We start from the raw sequence: 5,731 nt of genomic DNA on the forward strand, positions 1-5,731 counted from the left end.
CGCCACTTGAACTCCTTAAAAAAAAAAAAAGCCAGAAACTACAAAATAGTCAGGTTTTGCCAATATCTACTTTATCCAGTTGTCACTGTTGTTGCTAGATGTTATCCAATAAAAAAACATATTCTGAAAACATTTAGCTGGTTAAAAAAACAAAAGGTACAAGAAGAAAAGAATGTTCAAAAGCAAAGATTCTAAAATCAGATTTCCTGGGTTTGAATTCCAGTTCTGCCACTTACTATGTAACTTTAGGCAAGCTACTTTACCTCAGATTTTTTCATCTTTAAAATTAATTCAGCAAACAGTGAATATACCATGGACTGTCGAAAGAACAAAAAAATATGTCCTGGAAGAGACAGAGCCAGAGTGATGCTTAGAAACAAGGATGATAAGATTTTCTTTCAAAAACCCTGGCTATGTTATTAGGAAGGGTCAGAGTCTAGAGATGGACATCACATTTGGAAAGGTACAGAGTAAATGAAGCAGATCATCAAGAAGGTAGACAGACATGGAAATGCAACAGTGGACACATTGGAGATTGTGAGGACAGCACAGGATCAGGGTTTCATTATGTTGTAGACAGGGTCTGTAAGTTGGAGCTAACTCAACAGCACCTAACAACAACAGTACCTACATCAGAGAATAATTCAGTAAACACCACAACAAGATAAAGGTAAACAACCCAATTGCAAAATGGACCCAGGATATGAACAGACACTTCACCAAAGACATTCAGATGGCAATCAAACACATGAAGAAATGTTCAAAATCCCTAGCTCTAAGAAAGATGCAAAACAATTATGAGATATAATCTCACCCCAGTAAGAGTAGGAAATTTCAACAGAGCAACAAATAACAAATGCTGGAGAGGTTGTGGAGAAACTGGAACCCTTACTCACTGTCGTTGAGAGTGTAAAATGATGCAACCACTATGGAAGGCTGTATGGCGCTTTCTCAAAAAGTTGGAAACAGAAGTATCACTTGACCCAGCAATTCCATTATTGGGAACATACCCTAAAGAAACCATAAATGCCACTCAAACAGATATATGCACACCCATGTTTATTGTGGCTTTGTTTACAATAGCAAAGAGTTGGAATCAACACAAGTGCCCATCAACAAATGAATGGATAGAGAAGCTCTGGTATATTCACACAAAGGAATACTATGCTGTATTGAAAAACAAGGAATTCATGAAATATTATACAAAATGTGTGACCCTGGAGGACATTATGCTGAGTGAAATATCTCAGTCACATAAGGACAAATACTGCATAATGCCACTATTATAAAACAGAACTGACATCAGGGTTGGGGGGAAACTAAGAAAAGAGGGGGAAAATAATGTACAGTGCATTGAAACAGATGAGGGAGGGAAGTGTTTAAAAGGAATATATGATTAGGTATTATGTGCATGACAAGAGTCCAGAATAAAAACTGCATAGTAAAGTAGATTAGAGGTGGGAGTAATTGTGTAACAACGCAGTAATTTTTTTTTTCTTTTCAAAGATAAAAGTGAACTGGTAGGGGAAGGGTGGGCAGGGAGAAAAATGTGCAACAATGAATAAATGGATATCCAAGTTCTCTATAAACTTTCATTAAAATATCAATTTGAAAAAACAGAATAATTCAGTAAAATAACTTATAAGCACTTTATACTGCCTGGGCCATCGTGCTCACTCAACTTATTGCTATCAAACTGGAACCAACTCACAGCTGACTGTGGATTTTCAGAGGCCTGTAAATTGCATGGGAAGAGACCACCCATCTTTCTCCTGAACAGAGATGATGGATTCTAACTGGATGCCTCTGGGTTGGCAGATAAGCTTCTTATCCATAAGTCACCTGAGCTGCCTGGCACATGGCAAGTTTTTGGTGTATGTTTGTTTTTATTATTATCTTTTTAAAGTAAGTAGACTCATCAACAACTGCATTATGCAGATGACACAACCCTGCTTGCTGAAACTGAGGAGGACCTGAAATATTTGCTATAAAAGGTCAAGAACTGCAGCATTCAATATGAATTAAGGCTCAATATTAAGAAGACAAAGATTCTCACTACTGGACCAATTGGCAGCATCATGATAGATGGTGAAGTGATTGAGTTTGTTAAGCGCTTTAGTTTGCGTGGCTCCATAATCAACACTCTTGTTACCAGCAGCCAGGAAATCAAAAGACGAACTGCATTGGGAAAGTCAGCTGTCAGGGACCTCTCCAAAGTACTGAAGAGCAACGACGTGCCTGATCCAGACCATGGTCTTCATAATTACTTGCTATGCATCAGTAAGCTGGACAATGACCAGGGATGACTGATAAAATTGATGCCTTTGAGCTGTGGTGCTGGAGAAGAGTATTGACATAGACTGCCAGGAGAACAAATGGGTTCATCCTGGAGAGGGTAAAATCAGGCTGCTCTTTGGAGAAAAGGATTCTGATGCTTTACTTGACATATTTTCGGCATGTTGCAAGGAGGAACCAGTCCTTGGAGAGGGACATCATACTTGGAAGGGTGGAGGGACACCACAGGAGAGGAAGACCCTCGATGAGATGGAATGATTCAGTGACTAGGGTAATGAGGGTAGGTGTGTCAGAGATAATAAGATTGGCACAGGATAGAGCAGGGTTCAGGGCTATTATACATAGGGTCGCTATGAGTCTGAAGTGACTTGACAGGACATAAAAACAACAACAGGATATACTATCATTTTTTAATAAATCAACAGTCTATTATTTTATAGTTCACAGAGCAAATTTCACTCTTCAGGTCGTTTTTCATCTGACCTAACTCTATGAATTGGAAAAGGGAAAATTTTATAGTTGTTTTACAAATTGAAAAGCAGAGCAATTAGATAACTCGCCCAAAAACACAAAGTTTTTTGTGTGAGGCAAAGCTGGAAGTTGAACAACAGGCAAGTATGTGAAGTTCTTGATACAGTGCCTGACAAGTATGCTATAAAAATTTCCCTTTCCCATTCTAAAATGAGTTTTTCCACTACCATGCTACTGACTAATTCACTTTAAAAACTGGGAAACATTTATAAAAGCAAACAACTTCAGAAGACTGGAGAAAATTTTAAGACTCTGAACTCTAGTGGGAATTATCAATGCCTTAGAAATGGCAGAGTTTTCGCAAGTGGCTATCTTTTAATATGTAGCACATTTCATTTCAGGTACAATGGGAGCTGACAGGTTAAAAACTGTAGCAATAGCCTAATTATGTTTCAGCAATAAAATGTCCTCAGGAGCAAGGGAGAAGAAAGACGAACTGTCATGACTGATAGTAGTAATCTGCAAAAATTAATCCACTTTATGAAATCCTTTATACTGAACCCTTTCAATTTGGTTTCACTTGGTAAGTTATCTTTAAACTTGAAATGTATATGATTATTTTCAAATTTTGTGAAGAAAAAATGCTTTAATATTGGCATGAGCAATCAAAAAGGGATCAAATGCTTATAAGAAAATGAAATCACTGTTTTCTAAAAATCATTGTTTTTAATTTTACTTTTTGTTTTAGTTGACTTCAGGTGGTGAAATATCTAACAGTCCATTCCAAGCATATAGTGGAGAACATCACTGCAAATAAAGTGTGAAAGTTAGAAAAACCTCATTAGATCACTAAATAACGTGATAAACTGGATAAAGTTACAATTTAACATAAAACACAGTTATTCAAATGAAATTTAAAAAGTCTAAATTATAAAATGTCCTGTCAACCTTTTTTTGTTATTATTGTTGTTATTTTTTGTGCATGTACCATCAAATCAGATCTGAATGGTACAGGAGGAGATTGTCCCTCCTTATCCAGCAGAGCATCTGGTGGATTGGAACCGTGTACCTCTGAGACTGCAGTGCAGCTTCTTGCCATTAAGCCACCAAAGCTCCCTAAAATTTATTATTTTATTATTTTGTGTGTGTATGTGTGTGTGTGTGTGTGTGTGTACCATCAAATCGGATCTGACTGGTAAAGGAGGAGATTGCCCCTCTTTCTCCAGCAAAGCATCTGGTGGATTCAAACTGCATACCTCTTGGATTGCAATGCAGCTTCTTGCCACTAGGCCACCAGAGCTCCCCTTCCTGCCAACATCTTTTAAAGAAACCAGTTTTATGTTTAAATACATTTAAACAAGGATAAAGTAACATCTAATCAAAGACTTTGCTAGTGTATTATGGGATACACATTAATAACTTACTTAATACTGAGTAATTCTTATACTTATTAATAAGTAAAACTTATTAGTAGCATGTTAGTTAATCCATACACATAAAATATGCCTCTTTGAGGAAAAGTTGTTCCGTTTTGCCACCGTCTCATTACTTTTAGGAGCCCTGGTGACAGAATGATTAAGCACTTGGACACTAACCAAAAGGTCTGCAGTTGGAACCAATCAGCAGCTCCACAGAAGAAAGGTGTAGCAGTCTGCTTCCATAAAGATCACACCTATTAAACTCAAAGGGGACAGTTCTGTATCCTGCAGAGTCACGACAAGTCGGCCTCGGCAGGATGGCAATGAGTTTTCATTATTTTTAATTTATCTAAAGCAGCTTTCTTCAAAGGCATTTCAAAAGTAAATTCAAGCTCCAATTAATAAAGTGTAACTATCATGAAAAATCTTTCTTTCTGCCCTTGATGAAGCCACATATAAGATAAAGCCTGCATAAGAGTTTATAGTGTTTGGAAATTGGGGCTAAAGTAGGAAGTTAGTATTAAAGATACTATGAATGATTTAAATCATCTAAATTGCTGACATTCATTTTCATTTACTGCCCTCAAGTTTATTCACTATCCCTCAACACTATTTGTCTATGAAATACATGTTCCAATGCTGAAGTTAGCAGATTGGTTAAGTCTCAGGGATTTCCAAAGACACATGTGATACTGTGCTAAGATCTATGTGGGTAGGTAATTAAATTATACCCTGTAAATAAGGTAGGTTTAATATTTCCAGTCATAATAGGTATAACTAACACATAAATGTCAATTTAATAACACTATTTAAAGTCAGGAAATGTTAAAGACTTCTCCAAAAATCATAACTTGTCTTCTAAAGGATTATTAATGCAGCAAGCAAAATGTGTGCAAACTAGAGAATTAAATTAGGTTTCTCCAAAGTGCTTACATAAATCAAATGTGCTCACATAGACATTTATATAAGAAACATATGTCATGCAAAAAAGGTAATCAAACAGTTTTAGTAAATACAATATACAACAGATTATTAGAAAGACAACGTTCCTCATTTCCTAGAGCTAAGTGGGTAGACTACTACTATTTGAATTTTTATTGCACCAGAAGTACATGATTTTTTTAATATCTAAGACTGGTACTACAAAATGTAACATTTTACACTTAGAATATGAACTCCTTTTTTCTAGTTATTATCTAAGTTAATAAGCTGAGAGAGCCTCGACTCTATGAGAGGTGTGGTGTCAGGATTGGTGGAAGATTTATTAACAATCTGCGTCATGCAGTTGATACAACCCTGCTTGCTGAAACTAAGAAGGACCTGAAATGCTTGCTGCAGAGGGTCAAGAACTGCAGCCTTCAGTATGGATTGAGGCTCAATGTCAAGAAGACAAAGATTCCAACCACTGGACCAATTGGCAGCATCAGGATGGATGGTGAAGAGACTGAGATTGTTAACAACTTCAGTCTGCTTGGCTCCACGGTCAACTCACTTGGCACCAGTAGCCAGGAAATAAAAAAACGTATTGCGATAGGAAAGACTGCTGT

General features: G+C 36.8%; 1 protein-coding gene across 1 annotated transcript in view; it reads right to left on the reverse strand.

The window, feature by feature from the left end:
• Positions 1–5,731, reverse strand: part of MRPL22 (mitochondrial ribosomal protein L22) — a gene marked incomplete at its 3' end in the record, with an annotated part of 53,471 nt that overhangs the window by 17,317 nt on the left and 30,423 nt on the right. The window lies entirely within an intron of this gene.

This window comes from Elephantulus edwardii, unplaced genomic scaffold (assembly GCF_000299155.1).
Source record: "Elephantulus edwardii isolate Elephantulus edwardi_28Jun2011 unplaced genomic scaffold, EleEdw1.0 scaffold00149, whole genome shotgun sequence".
NCBI lineage: Eukaryota > Metazoa > Chordata > Mammalia > Macroscelidea > Macroscelididae > Elephantulus > Elephantulus edwardii.